This window comes from Felis catus, chromosome A3 (assembly GCF_018350175.1).
Source record: "Felis catus isolate Fca126 chromosome A3, F.catus_Fca126_mat1.0, whole genome shotgun sequence".
NCBI lineage: Eukaryota > Metazoa > Chordata > Mammalia > Carnivora > Felidae > Felis > Felis catus.
In genome coordinates, this window is record NC_058370.1 from 133,948,206 (window position 1) to 133,969,720 (window position 21,515).

Genomic DNA, 21,515 nt, shown 5'->3' on the forward strand with positions numbered 1-21,515 from the left:
TTTGAAATCCTTACCCACACTTCCAAGTTTCAGGAGACCTTTTCGAGCTCCCTGGGTGCCCCTCAGAGCTCATCCAAGAGAGGAGTGCCTTCTCGAATTTGGGGTTCATCATTTCCTTTTCATAGTGGTAGCTATAAGTGTATGTATCTTTAAACAGCATGGTGTTTAGTTTTGCTCAGTGTTGACTTTTGACCTTTATTTAAGTGATTTATACTGTATGTTTTCTTCTGAGTCTTGCTTTTTAAATCAATATTATGGTTGCCAGATAGATTTCTTTTGCTCGCCGTAGCTGCAGGTCTTTTGTTCCTACTTCTGTCCAGTGTGAATATGCTGTAACTTATTTGTGCTCTCCTGACCAAGGCCATTTGGGTGGTTTCCAGTTGTTTACTATTTATAAATAAGGCTGTAGTGAAGTTCTTGTTCTTGTCTGCCTGTCACACATGCAAGGGTTTCTCTAAGGTTTATCTACCTAGGGTGTAATTAATGGTCATGGGGAATGTATCTTCAACTATATTAAACAATGCCAAACTGTTTTCCAAAGCGGTTATACCAATATAAACCCCCCACCAACAGTGTATTAAAATTCTGTTCCACATCCTCACCATCACCTAGCACATAGTGTTAGCAGACTGATACATTTCGGCCAGTCTTTTGGGTATGAAAAGATATTTTGTGATTTTTACTTCATTTTTTTTCTGAACACAAGAAAATCAGTATTTTTAGCTCCTGGCCACTTGTATTTTTCTTCTGTGAAATGCTCATTCTTTTGACTTTTCAAAATTTGGGTAGTTTGTCTTCTTCCTAATGTTTTTAGGGGTTCTCTCTGTTTTAGATTTGAATTCTTTGTCCATTATATGTGTTGTAAAATATCTTCTTCCAGTTTGTAGCCTGAGTTTCCATTTTCCTTATGCTGTCTTTTGATGTTCTTGATTATTTCTTGAAATAACTAAAATTTTTAAAATTATGATGACATATAGCATATATAAATATGTAAAATGTACCACCTTAATCATTTTTAACTGTATGGTTCAGTAGTGGGAAGTGTGGTCACATTGTTGTGCAGCACATCTCCAGAATGTTCTCATCTCGTGAAATGGGAACCGTATACCTCTTAAACAACAACTCTCCATCTCCGCCTCTCCCAGCCCCTGGTAACTACTACTCTACTTTCTGTTTCTGTGAATTGGACTATTCCAGATGCCTCCTATAAGTGGAGCTCCCCTAGTGGGTTCTGAATCTGCTGTGACTCAGTTCAGCTGGCCAGGCAGGCAGACCGTGTTCGGTAAAGGATCGGAACTGTGTGTAATGTCTGTGTGTTTTTCTTTGTAAATTTCATAATCCACAAATGTAGATAGAGGTTATTCTTACCTTCCTATTAAGAAACATGACATAAAGAGGTTAGAAATGCCAGAGGTTACTTGGTTATGGCTGGAGCAAGGATTTGTATTTATAGTTTATTAGGTAGTAATGTGCTGCTTTCTTTAGATCCACAGTTGTCAGCCCGCTATGATATGCTGGGTGACATTCACATGAGACACATTCCCATTTCCGTACAGTGTGTCACATATAGTTCCCGGCAAACCGGTTGCATCTCTGCTGCTGTTTTCTTAGAAATGGGAGGGCAAGAGTAAGGCTTTGGGGATAACCTTTATTAAAGTAAATTGTTTGCAACCTTGAGGGACTGTTTTAACTTTCATTAGTAATAAATTACTAGTAACACACCTCGAAACTGAACAACTTTCCTATGGTTCATAATTGCTGCCTTTGACTACTTGTGTTGACTTTCTTTATCAGCTGTGTGGAGCTGCTTACCGTTCACCTCGGAGTTGGTGTAAATATTTGATAATTTGGGATGTACAGATGGTCTTCCAGCTGTGTTTCCTCCCCGGCCCGAGAGCGGAAACTCGTGTTAGGAGTTTGGTGGCAGAGACCGTGTATCGCTACTGTGTGGAGTCTTGCCTCCTCTGCGTACCCTGTGTGACGAGGACAGATGTCAGTCCCTTGCGATCAGTTCTCCAGACATCACCACATAATTTGGAAGTCCATTTTGGTTGTGATTGCATCAAAGAGTTACTTTTCAGTGCAAGCTTAATATTAAAATTATATCAAGCAATAGGAATAAGAGCTTATACATACATTTGGAATGATATGGTGATCTGATTACAGTAAGACCAAATGTGAGTAGTGTGCAAATATTTAACAACACATATTTGTTCAGTGCTGCTCATATACCAGGAATAGGTGCTAAGGGTTACAGTAAACAAAATAGACAAAAACCCCTGTTCTCATGAAATGTGCATTCTGGGGATTATTATTTTTTTTTAATTTTTAAAAATTTTTTTATGTTTATTTATTTTTGAGAGAGAGGGAGAGACAGAGCATGAGCAGGGGAGGGGCAGAGAGAGAGGGAGACACAGGATCCAAAGCAGGCTCCAGGCTCTGAGCTTTCGGCACAGAGCCCAACGCGGGGTTCGAACTCACAAACCACAAGATCGTGACCTGAGCCGAAGTCAGACGCTCAGCCGACTGAGCCACCCAGGCGCCCCATATTCTGGGGTTATTTTTAAAGATTTACTGTAGAATAATGTACAGTGTATGACATTGAGAGACCTACAGATAACTTGTGATATTTTTTTGATAGCAATGTCTGAAACCTTTAAAAGTTCTTTAAAAAAAAGTGAGAAATTAAAAATGCTTATCTTGGCTCATTTGGATAATGTATTATATAAGTGCTTAACGGCTGAATATTCCAAGGGCAGCATCTGAGAGCTCAAGCTAATCATGAAAAGTTAATACTTTTAATATTGACATGACCCTTAATGAAAAGTATACTGATTTTGGTGGTTGGCAGTATAATTTCAAAATCAAATCAACATATGTGTAAGCTGATACTGTATTGACGTGAAATCTGGTGCTAATGAGGCAGCCCAGGGCAACCAGTGAGTTTTTTGCATGATTCGAAGCTGTATAAAATTAATAGTATTGAAACTGACTTTTTTTTTTTTAGGGTGGGTGCTTTTTACCCAGTAGTGCATATGTCCCAGGATATGAGTGCTTTCAAGTTAAATTGGGAAAAGACCGCTATTCTTATTTGGGCTAATGCTTCTGATAACAGGAATGAATACGTTAATAAATAAATTTTATTAGCAAATATAAATAAGCAGTCAAATTTAGGAGATAATTTTAGTGATAACTTACCCTAAAGTGAATCAAATGAGGTATATGATCCCAGCCAACTGGGGATGCTGCTTTAGCCTGTGAGGTCTGCGAAGCTTTGGAAGGTGATGTTTGAGTTTAGATGTCACTGGTGAAGTATCTGTGTTTTGTGCGTTCCAGGTGTGGGGTTAGGTTGGGGGACTTTGGCCTTGAGGTGGAAATGAGTTTGCTGTGTTGGAGATGAGTATGGCTTAGAGATGGTCAGTGAGAGGAGTAGTGGTAGACGAGGCTGGAGAAGGGGGCCTGGTTCTTGGAGGGCAGAGAAAAGGCTTATTTGAATTATGATGGGCAGTCGCCTAGCTTTATTTGAAGCTGGGGACTGATGTGGTCACATGACAGGCTGCATGCGGTGGCTGACTTGGAGAGGGGAGAGCGGAAACAAGGGGACCTGTAGGTGCTCGGGCGGGAGGCATGGGCGGCAGCCGAGATGGAGCTAGGACATGCGTGGCTGGTAGAACTTGGAGAGAGAGCTGCAAGGATTTAGGACTGGATTCAGTGTGAAAGGGGAGAAATAAGTAGTCGTCAAGGTTCATTGCTAGGCTTCCGATTGAACGACTGATTTTGTGATGGTGCGTTTGCTGAGATGTGTCAGTTTTGGAGTAAGAAGTTGGTGGTTGGGGTCGGGGGTGGGATCAAGAGTTCCCATTTGGACCACAGCCGGTTTTAGAGAGTTATTAGATGTTGAGGTGAGGTGGTTTAGTGGGCAGTCGATTAAATGAGTCAGAAGCCTAACGGAGAGGTCCAGACTAAAATGACTGAAAAGGGAAGTGTCGGCAACATGGAGATGAACTCCCCAGGAGTGGACGGAATGTTCAGTTTACGTCTGTAAACTGAGGACGTTGGACTGGATGATCTTTAAGCTCCATTCTTTCTGAAGACCAGACATTTATTGAGTCACAGAGACTCTCTGAGAAACTTGAAGAATTTTCACTAAAATGTGTCTAGCTTTTTCAATCATGACAGTGATGAACAGGGAGGAAATACAAGCCTGTAGGTGTTCCCTATCTGTATTTATTCCAACATTGTTGTCAACTGCTTGTCCACAAGCATGATATGTAAGTGAAATAAATGAAATAGCCTTCTAAAAGTAAAGGTAATCTCAATCGCACAACCACGTTCTCACTTAAACCCCCAGGATGGTCAACATGAGTTGATTTTTATTTTAAAATTTTTATTTTTTTATTTTATTTTATTTTATTTTATTTTATTTTATTTTATTTTTTTAAATTTTTTTTTTCAACGTTTATTTATTTTTGGGACAGAGAGAGACAGAGCATGAACGGGGGAGGGGCAGAGAGAGAGGGAGACACAGAATCGGAAACAGGCTCCAGGCTCCGAGCCATCAGCCCAGAGCCTGACGCAGGGCTCGAACTCACGGACCGCGAGATCGTGACCTGGCTGAAGTCGGACGCTTAACCGACTGCGCCACCCAGGCGCCCCTAAAATTTTTACTTTTTTAAAGTTTATTTATTTTGAGAGAGAGCGCGCACACACACACAGGAGGGTCAGAGAGAGGGAGAGAGAAAAATCCCAGCACAGAGCCCAATGTGGGGCTCGAGCTCATGAACCGGTGAGATCATGACCTGAGCTGAAACTGAGAGTTGGATGCTTAACCAGCTGAGCCACCCAGGTGCCCCTATTTAAAAAATTTTAAACAGCCTTTGAGAGGTATAATTGACAGGTAGTAGACTGTGCATATTTAACATGTAAAAGTGGATGTTTTGACACAAGTACCCATCCATAGCAACTCACCACAATAAAGATAATGCACATACCCATCACTCCTGAAGTGCCCCTTAGTCACACCTCCCTGTTGCTTCCCCCTGACCTGCATCTCCAAGCACCCCCTGATCTGCTTTTTGTCATTGTAGAATGGTTTGCCTATTCCAGAAATTTATATAAATAGAATTGTACCGCACATGGTCCTCATTGTTTTTTTTTTCTCAATATAATTATTTTGAGATTTATCCATGTTGTTGTGTGTGTCATAATAGTTCATTCCTTTTTATTGCTAAGTAACATTCTATTGTAGGATACAGTATGATTTGTTTATCCAGTCGTTGTGAATTTAGACTCTTTTTCCCGTCACAAGTATTCCGATTTGCTAACATTATTTGTGACCATAGAAGAGACAGATTCTAAGGGGTACACACACACACACACACACACACACACACACAGATACACACTTTCTAAACCCTCTTAATAAAAGGGGCAGTAGCTCCTTGTTCTTGTACTTATCCCCTTTCTCTTCAGGGATGAGCAACTTGTTAGTCATATGTCAGAGTAAGTTTGACAAGTGTTGTAGATGTTAAGCAGACTAACCCTTTCTTTGTGTCTGTGCTCATGTGATATTTTGGGATGTGTGTGTGGTGAGTTTATTTATTTTTATCTGGATTAAATTTGTTTCAGCAGATTGCCTTTACTTGAGCTTTGTAATCTAGCAGCTGTGGATGCGTTAATCTAGCACCTTTTGATTTCATAGGCAAATATAAATAAATTCCTTTTAACTAGTTACCAGGAGTTTTACATGGATGGTTAAGAGTTAAATCAAAGGACATAAGCTCACGTTAACCTGGTGGGTAGAAGACAGGTACTTTTCACCTCTTTGAGGTCTTGATTAAATCGCTTGCTTTCTGCTTCTGTGCACTTGGAAAGGCTTACTGCTTTTTGATTTCTGTGGATGATCTGAGACTATGCTTCAGGATCTGTCAGTTAATAAACCCCTGGGAGTCTGGCTGTTTTTAATGATGTTGGATTTCACTGTGGAGTAGGAGGATGTGGGAGGTCTGGCTCTTGCCTTACTGTTCTGTGTGCCCTTGCCTGGCAATGATAGAGGAAAGAATGTTGTATCTAGGTGTGTGCCTGTCCCAGTAGAGCAGGGTGCTTTGCTGCCTAAGCCCAGTGTGTTTGTTTATGTGGGAGTTGCCATATAATTCAGGCAGTTGCCATATAATTCAGGAGATAAGATATAGTCCAGAGAGGCACGCCACGTAAGTCCCTTTACTTTGTGTTCTCATGACGTCACTCTTCGACCTACCACCCTTCTTTGCAGCCATCACCATTCTTCATTTGTCTTTGTGCTGCCTGTAGATTGTGTGAGTGCAAGAACCACCATGTCTGCGTTGGTCATTGTACCTGAACGGTGTTTGTTGAATGTGGAATAGAAGTCATCCTTATGCTTCTATGTGTATTTTTAAGTTTCTGGTTATGAAGTTTCTCACGGTAGCACTTACTAGGAAGAGCTTTACGCCCCTAAGAGGGATGGAAGATAAATATGAGCTGTTATATTCTTAATGGTCTGCTCTCCTGGATTTTAAGCAAACTCTGAGGCATGACTCCCCCCCCCCCCCCCACTTTTTCTTTCAGTGAATTAGCAGCACAAATGGATCCAGACACTTCACTCGGGGACAGGCGGGAATGCAGAGATGAACAGAATTTATTCTCAAGCCTTGAGAAGCTCACAGTCTCAAGGGAAGTCAGACAAGCGACAAGTGCTGTATAGGAATGACTTAATGTTTTTTTTGAGAGAGAAAGAGAGAGAGAGACAGAGCGTGAGCAGGGGAGGGGCAGAGAGAGAGGGAGACAGAGAATCTGAGCTGTCAGCACAGAGCCTGACACGGGGCTCGAACTCAAGAGCCGTGAGATCATGACCTGAGCCGAAGTCAGACGCTTAACCGACTGAGTCACTCAGGTGCCCCTGTGTAGGAATGGTTTAAAAAGTTTTGGGAGCCCCAAAATATGAGTAAATGTTCCATAGTTTCTAGTTGAGGAGCTGGGTGGAAGTGATCCCGTTAATTAAGATGGGGCCCCAAGAGGGAAGGGGCAGGTTTGGCAGAATGATGAGGCCGAAGAGGGTACAGTAAAGAATTCACTTTACGCGTCCAATTTGAGTGTTGTGAAGAATATTATCCTTTCTTCTAACATTTTTTAATGTTTATTTTTGAGAGAGAGACAGACAGACAGACAGACATAGTGCTAGTGGGGGAGGGACAGACAGAGAGGGAGACGCAGAATCTGAAGCAGACTCCGAGCCTCTGAGCTGTCAGCACAGAACCCGATGTGGGGCTTGAGAACCCACGAAGTGTGAGATCATGACCTGAGCCGAAGTCAGACGCTCAACTGACTGAGCCACCCAGATGCCCCGTGAATGTTATTCTTACTGGGTAATCTGTAGATTTTTATGGTGGTTTACAAAAACCAATTTTCCAGATTTTTGGTTTGAATTTATTTTTACTCTGTATGAGGAGGTTGTAGTTCTCCAATTGAAGAGCTTTGTATTACCTTACTAACGTTGGTTCTGACAGTAGTGGAGTTTAAGTTACTTTATGCTTGATGAGAGGGTTGTTTGTATATAGCAGTGACCTAATCCCATTTGAAAATGCTTATATCCTTTGAGACCTGGCTGCCATGACGTGACATTTGTGGGATGAAACTCGCGATGCAGAGGCAGTGTAGGGAGATGAGATAATTATCTTAAATCTTGGTGCCCAATTTTTATGTTTGGAAATTCGAAAACAAGCATGTGTCACTTTACAAAAATGTAATTATTTGGGGACAGACAATAAATGCCCATGGTGCAAAATAAAAAGGTAGACAGGGATATACGATGAGAAAAGTCTCCTTTTACCCCTGTCTTCTACCCTGAAGGGCAAGCAGTGTTACCATTTCCGGGGGTATCTTTCCAGAGGTATCCCCCAGGGGATGTCTGTGATCTTGTGAAAGCTCAGGGATAGCATGTTCCAGGATCGGTTAACTCAGCAGCGTAATGATGTTATCAGAGCCTGCTTCTTTGGTCTTTCTCTTTTGCTGTCCTCTTTATTTCTCTTAGGCAGCGTCCCAACTAACTTCCAGGCGCCTTTCCCATTCAGCAGGTCTCATGTAAATTGCAGAGGCCCCGGGCAAAGCCCATATATCTATGTCGTGACGTTTTTACCTGTAAGGAAGACTTTCCCAAGAACCCTCAGCTTCATTTCTCACGGACCAGAACTGCGGCACATGTACATGTCCTGAATTAGTTGCTGGCAGTGATTGTCTGAGATCAGTCACTGCTCACCCCATGGCACTAGGAAAGGGTCTAGTTTTTCTTGAGGCAAGTGGCTGCCTGGTAACTGAACCAAATCAGGGTGTTCTTGGCAGGGACAGCGGTCTGCTGCTACAGGAAATCTAGATCATTTCATCTCAGTACTTATGGGGCTGCCTTATTCTTTTTGATGGCTGTTTAGCGTTTTATTGACTTAATGTACCATACTTTAACCAGTCTCTGTCTTTTCCAATTTTTCCCATTATAGAATGCTGCAATACATATACATAACATTAAATATATCCTCTCCCACATTGCCAAATTGTTCTCCATCAGGATTCTGTGAGTATACACTGCCACCAGCAATGTTTCCTCATACATGTGACAATGCAGAGTGCTCTTGAAGTTTATTTTACCCAATTAGATAGGTGACACGTTACCTTATTCTGATTTTAATTCCATTTACCTTATTTTAGAGTTTGGGCATCTTTTCATATGAGGGAGAACTGACCGTGTATATACATATACATGCCCATTTTTCTATTATTTTGTTCTCTTTATTATCGATTTGTAGCAGCTTTGTATATATCGAGGAAAGTAGCTTTTTATGGTATGATTTGTAAGTATTCCTTTCAAGTTTGTTGTTTATCTTTTTACTTTGCTTATAGTGTTTGGCAGTTAGGGAAATTTTTATATTTATATTTATGTACCAGAATTGCATCTAATTTTTTTTATTGGTTTTGCTTCAGAACACTTTAAAATCTTACCTTTATCATATTCTGCATGCCCGTGATGTGTTTGAATCTGTCTCTAGACTTCCATTTCTGTTTCATTGATCTGTCTCTTTATCTGGTCCTCATTCTAGCTTTTAAATTTGCTTTACTCTCTGACAGGGGAAGTCCACTCTCATTATAAATAATTTCCTGGCTATTTCACTTGTTTATATTTCTGTATTAATTTTAAGATCATCTTCTTCTTTTCTAAAAAGCCTATTGACATTTTTGTTGTGTTAGATTTACATTTACCGATTGACGTAGGGAGCAATGAACATTTTTTATGATGCTGGAGTCTTTCTCTCTGAGAATGGCTGCCCTTTCTAGTCAAGTGGTTTTTGGATCTCTTCCTCTGTATGGCATTTTAAAATTTGCTTCATGTAGATATTGTCCATTTCTTTTTAAGATTATTTTTAGGGACTTAGTGTTTCTGGATGCTGTTGTATGTGGGTTTTTTTCCTTCCATTATATCTTCTAGCTGGTTGTTGTTTGTCTCTATGAAGATGGTTTTTAAGCTGAAGTTAAGAGTTGTTAAGCAGATCGTCCAAGAGCATACTGCTAGTTAGTAGTTGGACTCCAAAGCCTGTTAAGCTACTTGACTCTCTTTTGCCTTATCATCTTCCTACCCTTGCTCTATTTGGGTTCTGATGCTCTGCTTAGCTCTTCAGAACCTCCAAAGCATTAAAACCACCCATGCTACAAATGGGAATTATATTGGTGTATTCAGGATGACATTTAAATCTCAAGCAAAAAACTTCTGTTGGGCAGTTATTTTTAATTCCTGTTCCCCTAGTCATTAGAAAACTATAGGTATTTTTAGTTGAGTTGAGTGTGATGTTTTGCTCCTGAGTCTATATTGAAGTCTTCTCTCCTCTTAATTTATTTGTATAGTCATGATATATTCCGCCAAGTGACATTGGACCTGATGCTTAGTTGCTACACAAAAAGCCATCAAGTTTTTGTTTTCTGATAGACTATTTCAGTTCACAATTTGGGAAATTGGGTTTATGTGATAGTTTTTCCATCTGAGCACAATCATTTGTGAGCAGGAATGGTGTTTAATATTTAGAATTAATAAGATCATTAATTAACTAAGGTTTATAAAGAGAAAGAGCAATCTATTAAAGTTTGTTTTGAGGGGGCACCTGGGTGGCTCAGTTGGTTGAGCGTCCGACTTTGACTCCGGTCGTGATCTCATGGTTTGTGAGTTCAAGCACCATATCTAGCTCGCTGATGCTGTCGGGCCTGTTTCAGATCCTCTGTCCCTCTCTCTCTGCCCCCCGCCACCCACTTGTGCTCTGTCAAAAATAAATTAAAAAACATTAAAAAATTTTATATATATAGTTTGAGGTGTTCTCTATCTCTTTACTGTGGAGATATTATGTAATTCTTGACTTTAATTTGAACATTTAAAAGCCATTAGTGTTGGATGCCTGGGTGGCTCAGTCAGTTAAGCATCCGACTTTGGCTCAGGTCATGATCTCATGGTTCATAGGTTCGAGCCCAGTGTCAGGCTCTGTTCTGACAGCTCAGAGCCTGGTGCCTGCTTCAGATTCTGAGTCTTCCTGTCTCTCTGTCCCTCCCCTGCTCGTGCTCTGTCTCTGTCTCTCAAAAATCAATAAAACATTAAAAAAAAAAAAGCCATTAGTGTTGAGAGTATATAGAAAGTTCTACTTCCCCACTCCCTGAGAATGGATGCATTTGAAACAAGGACTGAACTCTCTTCTTAACCTGTTCTCCAAAGAAAATATTTAACTAAGCTAAACTTTATGCTTTTTAAGTCTTTTTTTTCCCCACTTACATTTCCTTAGAACTTTTATCTGGAATTCTTTTTCATGATTTTTAATGTTCCTGGTGGGTGTCAGAGCAAGTAATAAATTCCTAAGCAGTTTTTTGTCATCTAAAATACAGTTAACGAAGTATCTAATTGTGACTTTAAGAAAGCTGTATGTTGGTGTTGTAGGATTCAGAAATTGTTATATCAAAAGCAGGGAAATACCTGTTTTTCTGTATTTGAGTAGTGTGTACATGAATTGGACAAAGTTGGTCAAAAGTCTGGAATGCTCTTCTCCAAATAGCATTTGATGAGCTGCTGTGGCTTACTGTGGAAAGATGTTGGCGCATCGTCAAAGGAGTCATCCTCGTGGAAAGGTAGTTAGGCTTATTTTGTGTCTTTCTAGAAGACACAGATAGGGCCAATTCCTTAAAAAAAAAGAAAGAAAAAAGAAAGAAAGAAGGTTTGTGTGTCTTATACCAGATTCTGTGCCCCACTGAGGAGCGTAGAGGTGTACGTACGTGGGGAAGTGCACACGATAGACGAGCACACTGAGTGTGTGTAGGTGCTGTGGGACCATCGAGGGACACTTGACTTGGCCTGGGTGGGGACAGAGGCCAGACGGATGGCAAGGAGGACTTCTTGGAGGAAGAGTTCAGGTCTCTGTCGGGAAGCATTTTGGAAAAGTTAGTGGTTTCCCACAATGGAACAGTTGGCTTGTGAAGTAGTGAGCGTCCTGTCCTGTCTCTGGAGTCACGAGATGGATGATTGACCATCTATCTGCAGGCGGCTTCTGAGGGAAATACTCTATGGACTGAGGGCTGGACCAGTTGGTCTTTTAGGACACGTCTAACATTAAGATTTATAGGTTTAAACATTCATAGTAAACTTAAGACATAGATACATGCATAACAATTTAATACTATCAGTTTCATGCCTTGGCCTCCTAATTTAATTGTGCGTGTAAAGTGACATTTTGAATTTATTTCTTGGGTCAGACTCATGACTACTTGGGCAGATACAGCTAGTGTTTCATTTTACTCTTTTAATTGTGAAATGTCATATCCACATGGGAAAGTAGATGAGACATAATGACAGGGTGGTGGAGACGGCTAGCTCTCCAGCAGAAGTCGGTGTCTCCCTGTCCTGGCACACAGCCCGGCCACGGGCCCTGGCGGCCTCGCACTGTGGTAGGGTCCACCACCGGCTCTGCCCACAGCGATCTGTGCCCCATTTTCAGGCTGGGGCTCTTGAGAAAGAAGGGTGCCTTTTTGATGCTCTCGTATTTCCCTTCCCACGGCTGGGTGAAGCAACGATGAGGTTCTGGATGACGGCACCCCAGCATGGAGGGAGCAAGGACCCCTATGTCGCCTGCCTGGGAAGGCCGCCCGCTGGCCAGGAATGTCTGCTTCGGACTGTTACCTGAACCTCATTTCTGTGTGCCTCTTTATTACGGCACCTAGTGCTATCATAGCTAACACGTAAAGTTTAACAAAAAACTAAAAATCGTTATCTTTGTAACCACCGTGGCCAAGAGATAGAATATTACCACCCTGGACGTTCCTCCTTGTAACCGGACCCCTTCCTCCATAGTGATCACTCTCATGGCTCCAGTGATAGTCACTTCATGCTGTTTATAGCTTTACCACTCATGCAGGCTTCCCCAAAACAATGCGGTTTGTTGCTTGTTTGGGGGAACTTTCTGTGAATATATGTTTTTATGTTGTGTGTATTCCTCTGAGTGGATTCAGAAGATGTGTGGCTTCTTTCATACAACATTGCGTGTTGAGTTTAATCCATATGTTGTGAAAAAAATCTGTAATTCTTTCATTTTCATTGTTCTGCGTAGCCTCCTATTGTGTGAATATACCATAGTGTATTTAGCCATTTTATTGTTCATGGGCGTTGGGTTTTTTCTAGCATTTGGCTATAACGAACAACACTGTTTTAAATATTCTTGTACACGTCTCCTGGTTCCCATATTATACCTGTAAGTAGGGAAGTGGCTGAGTTGTAGGGTAGGAATATCTTCAGAAACAGTCCCGTCAGAAAATGCAGGCTGTTCTCCAGAGTAGTTGTGTGTTGGCAGTGTATGAGTTCCCATTGTCTGCATTGTAGTCTATGCTTAGTATCGTCAGTCTTAAAACTTTGGCAATCTGATGGGTATCTAATGATATTTAAAAAAAAAAAATTTTTTTTAACGTTTATTTTTGAGAGAGAGAGGGAGACAGAGTGCAAGTGGGGGAGGGGCAGAGAGAGAAGGAGACACAGAATCCGAAGCAGGCTGCAGGTTCCGAGCTGTCAGCACAGAGCCTGATGTGGGGCTTGAACCCATGAACTGTGAGATCATGACCTGAGCCAAAGTCAGACGCTTAACTGACTGAGCCACCCAAGTGCCCCTCTAATGGTATTTTATATGGGTTTAATTTGTATTATCTCCTGAAGATTTAAAAAGTGTTTTTTTTTTTTTTTGTCTTGCCTTTGGGGCCCATCGTAGCTACTTGAATTTGAGGTTGGTTGCTGAGGACATGTTTCCCAAACATAGCTGCACACAAGTTTTACCTGGGGACAAATTTAAAAAAAAAGAAAAAATTCAAGGTCCTGGTTTAGACTAGGGGAATAAAATTTCTGGGGCCAGTATCCAAGACTCCACTTCTAACTGGCTGTCTGGGTGAGGATTGTACAGCTGGACTTTCACACGTAGATTCGAGCACAGCACCGAACATGCTAAGGGTCGTTCCATCTGTGGAGCCTGGAGGACCTTTGTTCCTTGACCACAGCCCGTGTGGCCCTGTCCCCTCCCCCCACCCCCCCCCCCCCACCGCTATGGGTCTCCCAAAGGCTGGCTGTTTACCTTGTAAGCCACTGGCGGAGGATGTAAACACACTATCCAGAAGCCACTTACGCTATAGAAAAGTAACATCAAAGCATATTTTGTATCCCATCGATAAGAGATACGGAGGTAGTGGTTGATATTTTGGGCCACTTTTGTTAATATGTTGAGAGGATTGTACTCCTCTTAAATCGCCTCGAGATTTAGGTTTTTTTACTCTAAACTTAAGGTTTTTTATTATTTATTTATAAGTCAGAGAAAAAACCGATACCGTATGATTTCACTCATGTGGAACCGAAGAAACAAAACAAATGAACAAAGAGAAGTACACGCCAGAAAACAGACTCTTGACTATAGAGAACACACTGCTGAGGGAAGGTGGGTGGGGGGATGGGTGAAATCGGTGAAGGGGGCGGAGAGAACGTTTCTTATTTGTGAGCGCTGAGCAATGTATAGAATTGTTGACTCACTGTCTTGTACACCTGAAACTAATACTACGCTGTGTGTTAACTATACTGGAATTAAAATAAAAAAGTGCAGTATATCAGCTTTGCCAGTGGCTGTGCAATAAGTATACAATGTGATCCACAAATGCCAACCATATAGATAATTTAAAATTTTCTAGTAGACACATTAAAAAAGTAAAAAGGAACAGGTGAAATTAATGCTCATAATGTATTTAATTTAATCCCCGTGTTAAAAATATTTCGATTTGTGATCAGTATAAAAATTATTACAGAGGGACGCCTGGGTGGCTCAGTCAGTTGAGCTTCTAACTCTTGATGTTGGCTCAGGTCACGATCCCAGGGTTGTGGGATTGAGCCCCACGATGGGCTCCACGCTGTGTGGAGCCTGCTTAAGATTCTGTCCCTCTGTCTCTCTCTCTCTCTGTCTCTTCCCCCTCCCCCCGCTCTTGCACACACACTGTCTCTCTCTTTCACTAAAAAACAAACAAAATTCTTAATGAGGTGCTTTACATTCCTTTTTATACTATGTCATTGAAGTCTGGTGAGTATTTGAGATCTCAATTTTGAGTAGACAATGTAAGTGCTCATAGTCACATGTAGCTGATGATCTATTGGACAGCACAGATCTGTCCAGAAAATCGCACGATGATAAGTGTGTAACTTGACATAGTTTTATTTTTTTAAATATTTTTTAAAGTTTATTTTGAGAGAGAGAGAGAGCACAAGTACACAAGCGGGGGAGGGGCAGAGAGAGAGGGAGAGAGAATTCCAAGGAGGCTCAGCACTGTCAGTGCAGAGCCCGATGCCGGGCTCGAACTCACCAACCGCGAGATCATGACCTGAGCCGAAATCAAGAGTCGGACGCCTAACTAACTGAGCCACCCAGGCACCCCTTGACATGCATTTAAACACCTCTGAAATTCCCTCCTCATGTTCTAGGGAAGGGAGGAAACTTAAAGCATAACATTTTCTTAGCTATGCATTAGTTGAAGTGTAGACACCCTTAGTAAAAATGGGAAGATGGTAGGATCGGGTTCAACTTTGGGACTAAACAAAAAAGCATAAGACACAGCCAAGAAGTCTGGATTCCTAATCTCCCATGCTTGCTGTTTCCTTTAAGGTAGAGAACATTTATCTCACATTAATACTGTGAGGATAACTTAAGTTTTGTGAAACGTGACAACATTTATTTGATAGAATCAGAAAACGTTAGTGCTGGGAGCATGAAGGTATTTGTAGGAGGTGGACACAGATAAATGTTGGAATGCCTTTCAGTAGGAAATTCAGAATTCTGGGTTTGATCTAATTCAGTGATACTATCACACTTGAACTTATTTTCTGTTTTTTAAAAACATCGACTCCACAAATTGATAGATACGTGTCTGTGTATTCATGTAATAAATACGGTTGTGTGTGTAGTGCAGAAAACAAAAGCTAAAGATGGGTGGGAAGATGGGCGAAACGGGTGAAGGGGCATGGGAGATACAGGCTTCCAGTTATGGAATGAATAAGTCACAGGAATAAAAGGCACAGCACAGGGAATTTCATAGTCAGTGAAATTGTAATGCACTGTATGCTGACAGATAGTAGCCAACACTTGTGAATGTAGCATATTGAATAAACTTGTGGAATCAGTGTTGAACACCTAAAACTAATATAACACTGTATGTCAACCATACTAAAAAAAAAAAAAAACAAAAAAAAACCCCAAGCTGAAGACCACACAAATCATAAAAAAAAATTTCTGTTGAAAAAGACACCACAAGCAAAGATAAAAGGCAAGCCGTAGGCCAAGAGAAGTTATTTGCAAAGATCAGCTCCAAATACCTAAGTCTTTAGAACAGTCATTGAGAAAATAACCCGATTTGAAAAATGAGCAAAGGATATAGAGAAGGAACTGCATGTCCAATAAACATGAAAAATGCTATTTTATTTTTACCGATTACTGGTGATCAGGGGAAAGCCAAATGAAACGATGAGATAAGCTTTTTACATCCATTAACTTGGCAAAAAGTACAAGTCTGACAGTAGCAACTATCGTCGAGAATAGGGGGCAGCGGGACCAGAATGGTGGTAGTGTCATCTTTTTTTTAAAGTTTACTTAAGAGAGCTAGAGCAAGGAGGGGCAGAGAGAGAAAGGGAGAGAATCCCGAGCAGGCTCCGTACCCACAGCACAGAGCCCAACATGGGGCTTAAAACCCACGAACCGTGAGATCACGACCAGAGCTGAAACCAGGAGGCGGACGCTCGACCGACTAGGCCACCCAGGCGCCTCCGATCTTAAGTGCAAGAAAAATGCAGACCCTTTGAGTCTTTTACCATTTTATAAAATTCAAAATGTCCAAAGCAATACAATATGTAAATTACACACGTGGTAGATGTGGGACAATACTCATGAGAGCGCTACAGCTTAAGGCCGGTCGTTTATTCTTGGCAGGGGACACGGAGGGAGTACAGTCAGAAAGAGGGCTTTGCACAGGGGGCTTCACTGTACGTGCAGCATTGGCAACCCTGGGGTATTTCAAATCCAGCTCTTCTCCGTTAATCTCCTTCTCAGGGGTAACCAGTCCCACAGTTGGATGCCAAGTTCCGTGCACGCGCACAGGAAAGCAGAGCAGCGTGTGGCGAGGAGCATGGGCTCTGGAGGTCAAGGTGCCTGCTTCCACGAGATGGTCCTGACAGTTATATGAGGTCGGCCTACGACTCAACATGGCCTGTGCCTGGAGCGCAGCTGGTTTTGTTGAGCACCTACAATTAGTGAAGTGTGGCATTCTTAAATAGATTACATGGAGACCATGCTGATGTCTGGCACATTGTGGGTGCCTAGCAGGCTCATAATTAGTACAGGAAATAAATAAATATAGACTTAATTAATGTAAATATACATTGTAACTATATAGTGTGCTTGTGTTTATGTACATATAAAATTAATGAACGCATACATAAATAGTTTGGATTTTTCTCCTGTTCTGTAGCCTGCGCTTCTCACTTACTAGTATATCTTGGGGATCCTCCACATCAAAACTTAGATCAAAAAGAGATCTATGCAATTCTTTTAACCACATTTAAAAAATCCAATTTAACTTTTAGTTTCTTTCTGAGAATGGTTTCTTTTCCCAGTTTTTTTTTTTTAATTTTTTTTTTCAACGTTTATTTATTTTTGGGACAGAGAGAGACAGAGCATGAACGGGGGAGGGGCAGAGAGAGAGGGAGACACAGAATCGGAAACAGGCTCCAGGCTCTGAGCCATCAGCCCAGAGCCTGACGCGGGGCTCGAACTCACGGACCGTGAGATCGTGACCTGGCTGAAGTCGGACGCTTAACCGACTGCGCCACCCAGGCGCCCCATCTTTTCCCAGTTTCTAATTATGTTTTTTTTCCTATTGACTTTTAGTTCTTTGTACATTTTGAACTTCAAAAAAATTTAAACTTTAAAAAAATGTTTATTTTTGAGAGAGACAGACAGACAGACAGACAGTATGAGCCGAGGAGGGGCAGAGAAAGAGGGAGACACAGAATCCGCAGCAGGCTCCAGGCTCTGAGCCATCAGTACAGAGCCTGATGCGGAGCTCAAACCCACGAACTGTGAGATCATGACCTGAGCCAAAGTCGGAGTCTTAACCGACTGAGCCACCCAGGTGCCCCTACATTTTGAGTATTAAAGCCCTTTGTTATGTATCTCATGTGCATATTTTTTTTCTTCCAGGTTGTTACTTATGATACTCTTTTAGTCTTCTTTTATTATGTAGAAGTTTTTAATTTTTGTATAGCAAATCTCATGTAAAATTAATGTTATTTGTTACGTTATTTATATTACATAAGAAGCTTACATAATCTCTCGCGTTCTTGTCTAGGACATACACAGTTTTAGTAATCCTAGCAGTCAGGATGAAGTAGATGACGCTGGGCTGACAAACCGTCTCTAAATCGCACGGGCTTAGAACAACAAAGGTCTGTCTTGCCACTTGTCTAATTATGAGTTGGCAGGGGGGCTTTGCTCATCGTTTCTGGAACATTGCAGATGGAAAGATAACTTGGAAGGTTTTTGTTCTGGTAATTAAGAAGTGACACACGTCACTGTGCTCACAACTCACTGGCCATGGCTGGTCATGACAGGGAGTCGGGACACTCAGTCTTCATGTGCTCAGAAGGAGACGAGCAGAGGTAGGTGAATAGCATTAATGACCACCACAGTTGAGCATTCATTCGTTCGGGAACTTTTTTTTTTTTAAATGCTCATTCATTTATCGCAAGTGAGCAGGGGGGAAGCAGAGAGGGAGAGAGAGAATCCCAAGCAGGCTCCACACTGTCAGTGCAGAGCCTGGTGCTGGGCTCAAACTCATGAAGCTGTGAAATCATGACCTGAGTCGAAACCGAGAGTGGGAAGCTTAACCCACTGAGCCATCCAGGTGCCTGGGAATTTGTTCTTAAATGTGGAAGGCAGCACATTGGTTTCTTGTTTCTTCATCTCTAAGATAGACCGTAGAGCCCATCTTAGAGGGTTTACGTGAGGATCAGGTAGGTAATTGTAAATTGCCTAGAATGGCTGTGTCCGTTTGGGTCCCCAAGGAGCAGATGCTGGGGAGCAGTTAGAGGAGATCTGCCTGGGGAGGTATTGGGACAGAAAGCGAGGGGCCCGGGAGAAGGCGGGAGAGCCTTCGGGTCTGAGTTTGTGGCGGGGTCTGCAAAGCCCGTCCCCTGTGTCCTAAGACGAAAGCCTGCCTTCATTTTGCTGCCACCTGCTCCCCCCCCACCCCCCGCCCCCGGGAGCAGCCCTGGCAGGCCCTGCCCTGCGATGGGTTAGCGCAGCGAGGACCGTCAGTCAGGTGGAGACCTGAGCGGTGTCGCACTAGACATGCAGCCCGGTGTTACCAGCAGAGTTGATGAGATGGGTGTGACTTTAGTTTTTCCCGAAGAAGAGTCCTTTCCCCCGGTTACGTTAACTGAATCGTCTAGCTTGCTTTCTACTGACAGGAGATGCTTCTTTTCTATAGATGGGAAATACACCGTTTGTTTGACACACAGCCTCCTGTAGACGGACACCGTTCGTGTCTGTTTTGAACGGTGCTTGTGTATGCCCTTTGTCTGGGATCACGTTGTGGCTTTCTGAGGAAAGAGTAGTGCATTTTAAGTTTCGATGATAGCCGTTAAACTTCCTTTCAGGAGCTTGCAATGTGCCCGCAGTGACAGCTGCCCACTGCCCTGGTCCTTTAGCCGGCTCAGGGCTCCATACCTCCTTGCCTGCCTTCGTTTGCATGGCCTTACCTGGAGCTGAGAGAAGAGTTTTCAGATCTTTACTGGACATTGACATTTGTAAATGTTCATGCTTTTTGCTTAATTTGCTATTAAGTAGTTCAGTTTTCTTGTGGATATGTAAAAGTTCTTTGTATATTAGGTAAATGACTCTTTTTTTTTTTCTATCCCGTGTTCTGCAAATATTTTCACACTTTTCCTTTATCTTTTGAGTTTTGTTTTGTTTTTTTTTTCTGCATTTTGCCATACATGGTTTAACAATCTTTATATGGTAACATCTACCAGTCTTTCGTAGCACCTGTATCTTTGAAACAGCTTTTTTTTTTTAATTTTTTTTTCAACGTTTATTTATTTTTGGGACAGAGAGAGACAGAGCATGAACGGGGGAGGGGCAGAGAGAGAGGGAGACACAGAATCGGAAACAGGCTCCAGGCTCTGAGCCGTCAGCACAGAGCCCGATGCGGGGCTCGAACTCACGGACCGCGAGATCGTGACCTGGCTAAAGTCGGACGCTTAACCGACTGCGCCACCCAGGCGCCCCTGAAACAGCTTTTAAATGACCTACTTTTCTCCCCAGTTTTATTGAGATATGAGTACATAAGAGATTGTATGAGTTTAAGGTGTACAACATAATGACTTGGTGTGTAGGCATATTGTGAAATGATCACCCTTGGAAGTTACCATCCAGTACCTCACACAGTTATAAATCGCTCTGAGCGTAGCGGTAGATTCTGAGGGGCCGTGTGTCAGGCGGGAGGAGGCGAGCCCAGGAGCCTCCTACATCCCCGTCTCGGGCCCTTCTCCCTAAACGTGTTTGCAGATTTATTTGGGGATATTAAGCATTTCTTTGGATGTCCGTAAGAAATAAGTTACTCTTGTAGCTGTTACATTGGAGTGGCATAAATGAGCAGTAGGCTTTGCAGTTGAACACCTAGACACTCACTTAATTGTGAGATCAAGCCACGTCATTTGGTGTTGAAGAAAATACTCCTGTCACCAGCTCGTGTAAAACACACTCCTTAAAGAGCATCCTTGGGAAGGTTTGCAGCTGTTGCTTTTATGAGGGCTTTTTTGTGCAACTTTTCAAAAAAGGCTTCTTTTGTATCCGGTGAGGTATGTGACCAGTAAGTCTTAAGTTAGCTAAGGTTATCCATCTTGGCTTCCTTCTCTCTTCCTGTATCCTGCCTGCCCTCCCACCCCCCTCCCCCACTCCCAAGTAACTGGGGCCAGTTTCTTTGAGGACACATCAGGTCATGTGTGTATATTTCAATAAAATAGTTTCGAAAAAAGAACATAAAATCTTTTGTCTTTCTTTCCATCTAGAAGAAAGCTTGTATAAAGGGTTGACTTGTAACAAGTCAAAACAAATGGGTGTGAACTCCACATAGGATCTTTTTCATTGAGTTTATTAGCTATGGGAAGTGGCCCGTTGTAGATGTTTTGTTAAATAGAATGGTGGTATTTTGCAGATAGCATCGTGTCTGAAAGTCTTGCCTGTGGCGATCAAGCTTAACCTTCAGACTTTCTCTGGAAGTGGAGGGGCAGCCCATTGTACAGCCTAGAACTAGTCAGACTTGGATTTGAGTGTGGGGTACCACCTGTTATTATAAATGACGTTGAGTTGGTTGAGTAAAATGGAAAGTGGCACCTTGTTCTGGGGATTAGATGAGACAATCAGTTTCAAGTACCCAGTGCATGATGATCTTCAGACACTGTAGTTCTGTTCCTTCTTTCTTGCTGTCTCTCCCTTTCCAGTAATCACTGGTCTCCCCAGCCTTTCCCCACCCGTGAAAGAATGACTAAGATACAGTTTCAGTTTGGGAAAGTTTTACCTTTAAGACCTTTCAAGACAGGTATTTGGACATCTGGATGTGTAGCCTCCTATCCTTATTCTGTTCCTGCCTTTGCAGGACCACATCCCTTTTTTTATTTTAAAAAATTTCAGTGTTTTTTTCAGTACTTTTGGGCTCACCTGTAAATGCCTCAGCATGATGTGCAAAGCCCTCGCTTTCCAACCCCCCTCTCCCTTTAGACCCCCCTCTCCCAGGATTCCACATTGTGTTCATTTCCATTTCTCACTGGCTTCTTCACATTGTTTTTGTTTGTTTGTTTGTTTGTTTGGGTGTTTATTTGTTTAACATGCCCTTTCCCTATTTTCCAACACTGTTGGCTCTTA

General features: G+C 42.1%; 1 protein-coding gene across 5 annotated transcripts in view; it reads left to right on the forward strand.

The window, feature by feature from the left end:
* Positions 1-21,515, forward strand: part of MBOAT2 (membrane bound O-acyltransferase domain containing 2) — a 125,906-nt gene that overhangs the window by 26,756 nt on the left and 77,635 nt on the right. The window contains exon 1 of one of the 5 annotated variants that reach the window (XM_045054994.1): positions 17,968-18,037. The exons of the other annotated variants lie outside the window; for them this stretch is intronic. The gene's annotated coding sequence lies outside the window, so the exon portion shown is untranslated. Of the gene's footprint in view, positions 1-17,967; positions 18,038-21,515 lie in introns of those variants that run through there. 5 annotated transcript variants of the gene reach the window in all.